General features: G+C 40.4%; 15 non-coding genes and 5 pseudogenes across 15 annotated transcripts; all 20 read left to right on the forward strand.

Moving 5' to 3' along the window:
- The first annotated feature begins 4,997 nt into the window (after positions 1-4,997).
- On the forward strand, positions 4,998-5,116 carry LOC141353823 (5S ribosomal RNA; annotated as a pseudogene).
- Positions 5,117-5,257: 141 nt separating this feature from the next.
- Positions 5,258-5,376, forward strand: LOC129415444 (5S ribosomal RNA). Its single transcript, XR_008634822.2, has one exon. It is a non-coding gene; the product is annotated as a 5S ribosomal RNA (ribosomal RNA).
- Positions 5,377-5,517: 141 nt separating this feature from the next.
- LOC129456100 (5S ribosomal RNA) lies at positions 5,518-5,636 on the forward strand. The gene has a single exon (XR_008648669.1). It is a non-coding gene; the product is annotated as a 5S ribosomal RNA (ribosomal RNA).
- A 141-nt stretch (positions 5,637-5,777) lies between these two features.
- Positions 5,778-5,896, forward strand: LOC141357104 (5S ribosomal RNA). The gene has a single exon (XR_012363581.1). It is a non-coding gene; the product is annotated as a 5S ribosomal RNA (ribosomal RNA).
- A 129-nt stretch (positions 5,897-6,025) lies between these two features.
- Positions 6,026-6,144, forward strand: LOC129416343 (5S ribosomal RNA; annotated as a pseudogene).
- A 129-nt stretch (positions 6,145-6,273) lies between these two features.
- Positions 6,274-6,392, forward strand: LOC141357320 (5S ribosomal RNA). Its single transcript, XR_012363807.1, has one exon. It is a non-coding gene; the product is annotated as a 5S ribosomal RNA (ribosomal RNA).
- Positions 6,393-6,512: 120 nt separating this feature from the next.
- On the forward strand, positions 6,513-6,631 carry LOC129416376 (5S ribosomal RNA). The gene has a single exon (XR_008635304.2). It is a non-coding gene; the product is annotated as a 5S ribosomal RNA (ribosomal RNA).
- Positions 6,632-6,772: 141 nt separating this feature from the next.
- Positions 6,773-6,891, forward strand: LOC129456105 (5S ribosomal RNA; annotated as a pseudogene).
- Positions 6,892-7,032: 141 nt separating this feature from the next.
- LOC129416224 (5S ribosomal RNA) lies at positions 7,033-7,151 on the forward strand. The gene has a single exon (XR_008635214.2). It is a non-coding gene; the product is annotated as a 5S ribosomal RNA (ribosomal RNA).
- A 120-nt stretch (positions 7,152-7,271) lies between these two features.
- On the forward strand, positions 7,272-7,390 carry LOC141357815 (5S ribosomal RNA). The gene has a single exon (XR_012364301.1). It is a non-coding gene; the product is annotated as a 5S ribosomal RNA (ribosomal RNA).
- Positions 7,391-7,519: 129 nt separating this feature from the next.
- LOC141354164 (5S ribosomal RNA) lies at positions 7,520-7,638 on the forward strand (annotated as a pseudogene).
- A 129-nt stretch (positions 7,639-7,767) lies between these two features.
- On the forward strand, positions 7,768-7,886 carry LOC141353381 (5S ribosomal RNA). Its single transcript, XR_012360478.1, has one exon. It is a non-coding gene; the product is annotated as a 5S ribosomal RNA (ribosomal RNA).
- Positions 7,887-8,015: 129 nt separating this feature from the next.
- On the forward strand, positions 8,016-8,134 carry LOC141357080 (5S ribosomal RNA). The gene has a single exon (XR_012363556.1). It is a non-coding gene; the product is annotated as a 5S ribosomal RNA (ribosomal RNA).
- A 128-nt stretch (positions 8,135-8,262) lies between these two features.
- Positions 8,263-8,381, forward strand: LOC141353437 (5S ribosomal RNA). Its single transcript, XR_012360533.1, has one exon. It is a non-coding gene; the product is annotated as a 5S ribosomal RNA (ribosomal RNA).
- A 141-nt stretch (positions 8,382-8,522) lies between these two features.
- On the forward strand, positions 8,523-8,641 carry LOC141357513 (5S ribosomal RNA). Its single transcript, XR_012364000.1, has one exon. It is a non-coding gene; the product is annotated as a 5S ribosomal RNA (ribosomal RNA).
- A 141-nt stretch (positions 8,642-8,782) lies between these two features.
- Positions 8,783-8,901, forward strand: LOC141353517 (5S ribosomal RNA). Its single transcript, XR_012360614.1, has one exon. It is a non-coding gene; the product is annotated as a 5S ribosomal RNA (ribosomal RNA).
- A 141-nt stretch (positions 8,902-9,042) lies between these two features.
- Positions 9,043-9,161, forward strand: LOC141357105 (5S ribosomal RNA). Its single transcript, XR_012363582.1, has one exon. It is a non-coding gene; the product is annotated as a 5S ribosomal RNA (ribosomal RNA).
- A 129-nt stretch (positions 9,162-9,290) lies between these two features.
- On the forward strand, positions 9,291-9,409 carry LOC141354132 (5S ribosomal RNA; annotated as a pseudogene).
- Positions 9,410-9,538: 129 nt separating this feature from the next.
- LOC141358392 (5S ribosomal RNA) lies at positions 9,539-9,657 on the forward strand. The gene has a single exon (XR_012364887.1). It is a non-coding gene; the product is annotated as a 5S ribosomal RNA (ribosomal RNA).
- Positions 9,658-9,777: 120 nt separating this feature from the next.
- LOC141358224 (5S ribosomal RNA) lies at positions 9,778-9,896 on the forward strand. Its single transcript, XR_012364713.1, has one exon. It is a non-coding gene; the product is annotated as a 5S ribosomal RNA (ribosomal RNA).
- The last annotated feature ends 104 nt before the right edge of the window (positions 9,897-10,000 follow it).

A 10,000-nucleotide genomic window follows, 5' to 3' on the forward strand; every position in this document is an offset into this window, starting at 1 on the left:
TTGTAAAATTTTAGAAAAATTGTACGGATGGGGTGTTGAGCCTTTGACAAAAATTAAAAGGAGACGCTACCCAGGCACTGACATAGAGGATGGAACAAGGTTCCTTAAAGTAAGGCTCCCCAAAGAGGTGGCATCATTGCCATATAGCACAAGGCTGGAGACGGTGGAAGGGCTACAGCATTTCCGGGTGATGCACAGTCATCAGGTGAAGACTTGTAGACTGTGCATGAGCCCGGACCACCTGCTGAAAGACTGCCCAAATTTTAAGTGCTATAAATGCAAGGAGCCAGGCCACTTTGCAAAACACTGCAATGCTGTCAGGTGCACGGAGTGTCAAGAATATTTATATAAATGTGAATGCTGGATGGAGGAAGAGGAAGGAGGAGGAGAACAGGCAGGCGGACAGGTGCATGAAGGAAAAAACAACGCGGATGAAGAAACTGATGGAGGACAGGAGGAAAAAGAACTACACCAAAGAGAAACAGAAGAAACAATTAGCAATGAGGAAAAAGGGGACAATGGAAAAGAGAATGAAGAAATGATGGAGCAGGACAACCCAATGATGGGAATGAAGATATCAGGGGTGATGGAAGATCAGCAAAGCAATATGGATCAAAATAAAGAAACGGACTGTGAGGAAGAAACAAAGATCAACAACATCGACAGAGAGTTGAGAGGACATACAAGAAGGAGAACAGTGAAGGTAAAACCAAATTTGAATTGTCCAAGAAAAAAGACAAAAGGTAACAAATTTGATGTGTTAAGGGGCCTGGAGGAAGAGAATGATAAATAATGTATTTAAAGTATTTATGTTTCTTTTTTCTTTTAATGGTTTTAAGTTGTGTTTCATTTAATGCAAGAGGACTAATGGACATGCATAAATTTGAACAAGTAAAGGAAAAATGTAAAAGGCAAGACATTATTGCTTTACAAGAAACTAACTGGAATGAAAATGTGATGTTGGATTTTAAAAAGAGATGGGATGGAGGAATTTTATATAACAATGGAGATGGGAGATTTGGGAGAGGTGTGGCATTTTTAATGAATGATGATGTTTTTAAAGTTAGTAAAATTGTATACAAAGACAAGATGGGTAAATGTTTAGTGGTTGAAACAACATATGAAGGAAGAGAAATGGTTTTAGTAAATGTACATGCACCGGTGGAGGATAAAGAAAAGAAAGAGTTTTTTAATGTTTTAAGAAACATTGTGAAAAGGTACAAAGAAATAATAATGATGGGGGATTTTAATACTGTTTTTAGTAAACAAGATATGGCTGAAGGAATGGTTTTTAAAAGTGATACGGGAAGAAGAGAATTAAAAGTTTTAATGGAAGAAAATAATATAATAGATGTTTGGAGAGATAGAAATGAAAGGAAAAAAGAATTCTCAAGGAGACAAATAGTGGGGAATTTTGTATGCCAAACCAGAATAGATTTTATTTTATGTAGCAGAAATGTGGAGAATTTTATCCAAAAGATCAAGTATGAAGAAACAGTTTTTAGCGATCATAAGTTTGTATTTTTTATAGTGGATTGGAGTAAAATGCAAAGAGGGCCTGGAGTTTGGATTTTAAATGCACAGATTTTAAAGAATGAAGGTTATGTTGCAGATGTTAAAGAAATCATAGAAAAGGAAAAGGGAAATAAAATGTATGAAGAAGATAAGAGAATATGGTGGGAGAATGTAAAATTTCTAATAAAACAATTCTCTATAAAACATTGTAGTCTTATACAGAAATGTAAAAGGTACAAAAAACAAGAAATGCAAGAAAATTTGGAAATTGAATTAAAAAAAGACAACAAAGATATAGAAAGGATAAAAGAAATAGAGGGAATACTGAAAGAAATAGAAGAAAAACAATATGAGGGGGCGAGGCTTAGAAGCAAAGCAAAATATGTCGTGGAGGGAGAGAAATGCACAAAATTCTTTTTTGATTTGGAAAAAAAGAGAGGGAAAGCTGAGAGTATAAAAGAAATAAGAGGGAAAAATGGGAAAATTGTAGAAGGGAATGGAAAGATCTTAGAAGAAGTAAAATGCTTTTATGAGGATCTGTTCAGTGCAAGGGGTGTGGAGGAGGAAGAAAAAAAGAAACTGTTAAATCAGATAAAAACAAAAGTAGGCCAGGAAGATAAAGAAGAGTGTGATCAAGAAATCAGAGAAGAGGAGATTGAAAGAGCAATAGATGAACTCAATAAAAAGAAAAGTCCAGGAATAGATGGTTTGGGAACTGAATTTTATGTCTGTTTTAAAGGAGTTTTAACCAAGGTTTTAAATGAGGTTTTTAAAGAAACTTTTAAAAAAGGAGAAATCAATGAAAGAACAGGAATGGGATTAATGAAACTAATATATAAAAGAAAAGGAGAAAAAGAAGATTTAAAAAATTATAGGCCAATTACAATGTTAAATACAGATCTTAAAATTTTAGCCAAGGTTCTAGCAAACAGATTAAAAGAAGTAATACCGAGTATAATTCAGACAAACCAGGCATATGGAGTAAAAGGAAGGGATATAGCGGACATAACAATGAGCATAAGAGACACTATATGGTACATGAATGAAAAAAAAGAGGAAGGGTATGTAATTAGTTTAGATTTTGAAAAAGCTTTTGATAGGGTCGAGCACAAGTATTTATTTGAGGTTTTAAGGAGTTTTGGTTTTGGGGAGGTTTTTACAAAATGGATTGAGATTTTATATAAAGGTGCACTAACAAAGATCAAATGTAATGGTTTTTTAACAGATTGTTTTAAAATTACAAGATCAATTAGACAGGGGTGTCCACTCTCAGCTTTACTATACTCACTAGTATCAGAACCACTAGGACTTCTTATAAGACAAAAAGAAGGAATAACTGGAATAGAAATTGAAAAAAATAATGCAGAGGGAAAGGTTTTCCAATATGCAGACGACACGACGATTATTGTGAAGACAAAAGAAAGCGTCAAAGAAGTAATGAATGTTGTAAATGAATACTGTAGAGGGTCGGGAAGCAAAGTAAACGAGGATAAGACAACGTACATGAGATTTGGCAAAGCTATGATTTTAACAGAATGTTTTAATTTCAAAGAAGTGGAAGAAATTAGAATCTTAGGAATTTTAATGGGGAAGAATGAGAAGAAAGCAAGAGATGAAATGTGGGAGCAACTGATAACAGAGATAGAGAAAAGGTTAAATTTTTGGAAACTGAGGACTTTAAATTTGAAGGGGAAGGTTTTAATATTGAATGTTTTAATGGTTTCAAAGTTGTGGTATGTTTTATATGTTTCTGAAATGCCTGTATGGACTGAAAAGAGGTTGAAGAAATGTTTTCTTGATTTTTTATGGGAGGGGAAACCGGCAAGAATTGCATATAACACAATTTTAGGGGAGGTGGAAAAGGGGGGTCTGAGATTAATGGATGTGGAACAGAGGAAAAATGCACTGAGAGTTAAAATTGTAAAGAAATACCTAAACAAAGAGAAAAAAACCGAGTGGAAGAAAACAATGGAATATTTTTTAAACAAATGTGGTAATTTTAACATGGGAGACAATACACTATGGATGAAAACAAAAAATTGGATGACAGAAGGACTACCTGAGTTTTATCGAGAAATGCTTAGTGCTTGGGGAAAGTTTTTATCAAATATTGAGTATGAGCCACAAGGGAGAGAGAACATTTTAAACCAACCTTTGTTTTTAAATAACAACATTTTAAAACAAGGAAAAGAACTGTTTTTTAAGAAATGGATGGAGGTGGGAATATTAAAAGTAAGAGATGTTTTATATGAGTTTAAAGAGGGTTTTTTACAGACACAATATATTGTGGACACGATGGAAGAGGCAAAGGAAGATTATAATGTACAGGAAATAACAAACAAATATGAAATCATTAAGAATGCAATACCAAAAGAATGGATTGAAAGAATAGAGTGTTTTGAAGAAGAACCAAAAGTAAATAAAATCTCTGTGAAATTGGGGGAAAAAAGCCATGATTTTAAAGAATGTACTGTAAAAGTGTTTTATTGTGTTTTTAGAGATTATGTTTTTAAAGAACCAACTGCAAATAAGTACTGGGTGGAAAAATTCAAAGATTTAAAAGAAGAGTGTATCTGGAGAAACATGAGAGGGAAATGTGTTGAGATAAAGCTGGAATGTTTGGAATATTTTATTAGACACAATGTGATTTTTACTGATTTGATTTTAAATAAAATTGGGATAGAACAAAGTGCTATGTGTAAAGTGTGCCAAGAAAAGGAAGAATGGATTTTACATATGTTTTTATATTGTAAAGGATTGAAGGAATTTTTAAAGAAATGTAAGTGGGTGGTTAAAGACCTGACAGAGCAGTGGGACGAAAATGTAATGGAATGGAATAGAGTGGTAATGTTTGGATGGGAAAAGAAGTGTGATAACAAAATGTTTATAAACCTATGGCTATTGCTAATGAAAAACGCAATCTGGGAAAGAAGAACTGTGGCTAAAAGGGAAAAAATTGTTTTAGATGTTTGGACTGTTATGAAAAGAAAAACAGAGTTGTATATAAAAAGACTATATGTGTATTTTAAATGTGAAAATATGTTGCAAAGCTTTTATTGTGTTTTTACGCCACAGGTCTATTGTGTTTTAAAAACTCTCAAATGGAAACTGCCAGAGAGTGAAGGGGATGTTTGATTTGTTTGTTTGTTTTAAGCTTGTGATTTTAATACTGATGTAAATGTTATGTGGAAAAATGTATGCATTAAAAATGTAAATGTTTGATTTTCTAATAAAAAAAAAAAAAAAAAAAAAAAAAAGCACGCCCGCTCTCGTCTGATCTCGGAAGCCAAGCTGGGTCGGGCCTGGTTAGTACTTGGATGGGAGACCGCCTGGGAATACCAGGTGCTGTAAGCATTTAATTAATTATTTAATTATTTATTCATATAATTTTTTCCAGAAATGCATAATTTCTGTAAGCGTTCGCCAATGGCATGGCGTTGCCACATTAGTCTTGAAGTGGCTCTCGAATTGAGTCAGCGCTCGCTTATGGCCACACCACCCTGAGCACGCCCGCTCTCGTCTGATCTCGGAAGCCAAGCAGGGTCGGGCCTGGTTAGTACTTGGATGGGACACCGCCTGGGAATACTAGGTGCTGTAAGCATGTAATTCTTTATTTAATTAATTATTTAATTATTTATTCATATAATTTTTTTCCAGAAATGCATCCTTTCTGTAAGCGTTCGCCGATGGCATGGCGTTGCCACATTAGTCTTGAAGTGGCTCTCGAATCGAGTCAGCGCTCGCTTACGGCCACACCACCCTGAGCACGCCCGCTCTCGTCTGATCTCGGAAGCCAAGCAGGGTCGGGCCTGGTTAGTACTTGGATGGGAGACCGCCTGCGAATACCAGGTGCTGTAAGCATTTAATTATTTATTTAATTAATTATTTAATTACTTATTCATATAATTTTTTTCCAGAAATGCATCCTTTCCGTAAGCGTTCGCCGATGGCATGGCGTTGCCACATTAGTCTTGAAGTGGCTCTCGAATCGAGTCAGCGCTCGCTTACGGCCACACCACCCTGAGCACGCCCGCTCTCGTCTGATCTCGGAAGCCAAGCAGGGTCGGGCCTGGTTAGTACTTGGATGGGAGACCGCCTGGGAATACCAGGTGCTGTAAGCATTTAATTCTTTATTTAATTAATTATTTAATTATTTATTCATATAAGTTTTTTCCAGAAATGCATCCTTTCTGTAAGCGTTCGCCGATGGCATGGCGTTGCCACATTAGTCTTGAAGTGGCTCTCGAATCGAGTCAGCGCTCGCTTACGGCCACACCACCCTGAGCACGCCCGCTCTCGTCTGATCTCGGAAGCCAAGCAGGGTCGGGCCTGGTTAGTACTTGGATGGGAGACCGCCTGGGAATCCCAGGTGCTGTAAGCATTTAATTAATTATTTAATTATTTATTCATATAATTTTTTTCCAGAAATGCATCCTTTCTGTAAGCGTTCGCCGATGGCATGGCGTTGCCACATTAATCTTGAAGTGGCTCTCGAATTGAGTCAGCGCTCGTTTACGGCCACACCACCCTGAGCACGCCCGCTCTCGTCTGATCTCGGATGCCAAGCAGGGTCGGGCCTGGTTAGTACTTGAATGGGAGACCGCCTGGGAATACCAGGTGCTGTAAGCATTTAATTAATTATTTAATTATTTATTCATATAATTTTTTTCCAGAAATGCATCCTTTCTGTAAGCGTTCGCACATGGCATGGCGTTGCCACATTAGTCTTAAAGTGGCTCTCGAATCGAGTCAGCGCTCGCTTACGGCCACACCACCCTGAGCACGCCCGCTCTCGTCTGATCTCGGAAGCCAAACAGGGTCGGGCCTGGTTAGTACTTGGATGGGAGACCGCCTGGGAATACCAGGTGCTGTAAGCATTTAATTAGTTATTTATTCATATAATTTTTTCCAGAAATGCATCCTTTCTGTAAGCGTTCGCCGATGGCATGGCGTTGCCACATTAGTCTTGAAGTGGCTCTCGAATCGAGTCAGCGCTCGCTTACGGCCACACCACCCTGAGCACGCCCGCTCTCGTCTGATCTCGGAAGCCAAGCAGGGTCGGGCCTGGTTAGTACTTGGATGGGAGACCGCCTGGGAATACAAGGTGCTGTAAGCATTTAATTCTTTATTTAATTAATTATTTATTTATTTATTCATATAATTTTTTTCCAGAAATGCATCCTTTCTGTAAGCGTTCGCCGATGGCATGGCGTTGCCACATTAGTCTTGAAGTGGCTCTCGAATCGGGTCAGCGCTCGCTTACGGCCACACCACCCTGAGCACGCCCGCTCTCGTCTGATCTCGGAAGCCAAACAGGGTCGGGCATGGTTAGTACTTGGATGGGAGACCTCCTGGGAATATCAGGTGCTGTAAGCATTTAATTCTTTATTTAATTAATTATTTAATTACTTATTCATATAATTTTTTTCCAGAAATGCATCCTTTCTGTAAGCGTTCGCCGATGGCATGGCGTTGCCACATTAGTCTTGAAGTGGTTCTCGAATCGAGTCAGCGCTCGCTTACGGCCACACCACCCTGAGCACGCCCGCTCTCGTCTGATCTCGGAAGCCAAGCAGGGTCGGGCCTGGTTAGTACTTGGATGGGAGACCGCCTGGGAATACCAGGTGCTGTAAGCATTTAATTAATTATTTATTCATATAATTTTTTCCAGAAATGCATCCTTTCTGTAAGCGTTCGCCGATGGCATGGCGTTGCCACATTAGTCTTGAAGTGGCTCTCGAATCGAATCAGCGCTCGCTTACGGCCACACCACCCTGAGCACGCCCGCTTTCGTCTGATCTCGGAAGCCAAGCAGGGTCGGGCCTGGTTAGTACTTGGATGGGAGACCGCCTGGGAATACCAGGTGCTGTAAGCATTTAATTAATTATTTAATTATTTATTCATATAATTTTTTTCCAGAAATGCATCCTTTCTGTAAGCGTTCGCCGATGGCATGGCGTTGCCACATTAGTCTTGAAGTGGCTCTCGAATTGAGTCAGCGCTCGCTTATGGCCACACCACCCTGAGCACGCCCGCTCTCGTCTGATCTTGGAAGCCAAGCAGGGTCGGGCCTGGTTAGTACTTGGATGGTAGACCGCCTGGGAATAACAGGTGCTGTAAGCATTTAATTAATTATTTAATTATTTATTCATATAATTTTTTTCCAGAAATGCATCCTTTCTGTAAGCGTTCGCCGATGGCATGGCGTTGCCACATTAGTCTTGAAGTGGCTCTCGAATCGAATCAGCGCTCGCTTACGGCCACACCACCCTGAGCACGCTCGCTTTCGTCTGATCTCGGAAGCCAAGCAGGGTCGGGCCTGGTTAGTACTTGGATGGGAGACCGCCTGGGAATACCAGGTGCTGTAAGCATTTAATTAATTATTTAATTATTTATTCATATAATTTTTTTCCAGAAATGCATCCTTTCTGTAAGCGTTCGCCGATGGCATGGCGTTGCCACATTAGTCTTGAAGTGGCTCTCAAATCGAGTCAGCGCTCGCTTACGGCCACACCACCCTGAACACGCCCGCTCTCGTCTGATCTCGGAAGCCAAGCTGGGTCGGGCCTGGTTAGTACTTGGATGGGAGACCGCCTGGGAATACCAGGTGCTGTAAGCATTTAATTAATTATTTAATTATTTATTCATATAATTTTTTCCAGAAATGCATAATTTCTGTAAGCGTTCGCCGATGGCATGGCGTTGCCACATTAGTCTTGAAGTGGCTCTCGAATTGAGTTAGCGCTCGCTTATGGCCACACCACCCTGAGCATGCCCGCTCTCGTCTGATCTCGGAAGATAAGCAGGGTCGGGCCTGGTTAGTACTTGGATGGGAGACCGCCTGGGAATACTAGGTGCTGTAAGCATGTAATTCTTTATTTAATTAATTATTTAATTATTTATTCATATAATTTTTTTCCAGAAATGCATCCTTTCTGTAAGCGTTCGCCGATGGCATGGCGTTGCCACATTAGTCTTGAAGTGGCTCTCGAATCGAGTCAGCGCTCGCTTACGGCCACACCACCCTGAGCACGCCCGCTCTCGTCTGATCTCGGAAGCCAAGCAGGGTCGGGCCTGGTTAGTACTTGGATGGGAGACCGCCTGCGAATACCAGGTGCTGTAAGCATTTAATTATTTATTTAATTAATTATTTAATTACTTATTCATATAATTTTTTTCCAGAAATGCATCCTTTCTGTAAGCGTTCGCCGATGGCATGGCGTTGCCACATTAGTCTTGAAGTGGCTCTCGAATCGAGTCAGCGCTCGCTTACGGCCACACCACCCTGAGCACGCCCGCTCTCGTCTGATCTCGGAAGCCAAGCAGGGTCTGGCCTGGTTAGTACTTGGATGGGAGACCGCCTGGGAATACCAGGTGCTGTAAGCATTTAATTCTTTATTTAATTAATTATTTAATTATTTATTCATATAAATTTTTTCCAGAAATGCATCCTTTCTGTAAGCGTTCGCCGATGGCATGGCGTTGCCACATTAGTCTTGAAGTGGCTCTCGAATCGAGTCAGCGCTCGCTTACGGCCACACCACCCTGAGCACGCCCGCTCTCGTCTGATCTCGGAAGCCAAGCAGGGTCGGGCCTGGTTAGTACTTGGATGGGAGACCGCCTGGGAATCCCAGGTGCTGTAAGCATTTAATTAATTATTTAATTATTTATTCATATAATTTTTTTCCAGAAATGCATCCTTTCTGTAAGCGTTCGCCGATGGCATGGCGTTGCCACATCAATCTTGAAGTGGCTCTCGAATTGAGTCAGTGCTCGTTTACGGCCACACCACCCTGAGCACGCCCGCTCTCGTCTGATCTCGGATGCCAAGCACGGTCGGGCCTGGTTAGTACTTGAATGGGAGACCGCCTGGGAATACCAGGTGCTGTAAGCATTTAATTAATTATTTAATTATTTATTCATATAATTTTTTTCCAGAAATGCATCCTTTCTGTAAGCGTTCGCACATGGCATGGCGTTGCCACATTAGTCTTAAAGTGGCTCTCGAATCGAGTCAGCGCTCGCTTACGGCCACACCACCCTGAGCACGCCTGCTCTCGTCTGATCTCGGAAGCCAAACAGGGTCGGGCCTGGTTAGTACTTGGATGGGAGACCGCCTGGGAATACCAGGTGCTGTAAGCATTTAATTAGTTATTTATTCATATAATTTTTTCCAGAAATGCATCCTTTCTGTAAGCGTTCGCCGATGGCATGGCGTTGCCACATTAGTCTTGAAGTGGCTCTCGAATCGAGTCAGCGCTCGCTTACGGCCACACCACCCTGAGCACGCCCGCTCTTATCTGATCTCGGAAGCCAAGCAGGGTCGGGCCTGGTTAGTACTTGGATGGGAGACCTCCTGGGAATATCAGGTGCTGTAAGCATTTAATTCTTTATTTAATTAATTATTTAATTACTTATTCATATAATTTTTTTCCAGAAATGCATCCTTTCTGTAAGCGTTCTCCGATGGCATGGCGTTGCCACA

Source organism: Misgurnus anguillicaudatus, chromosome 21, assembly GCF_027580225.2.
Source record: "Misgurnus anguillicaudatus chromosome 21, ASM2758022v2, whole genome shotgun sequence".
Taxonomy (NCBI): Eukaryota; Metazoa; Chordata; class Actinopteri; order Cypriniformes; family Cobitidae; genus Misgurnus; species Misgurnus anguillicaudatus.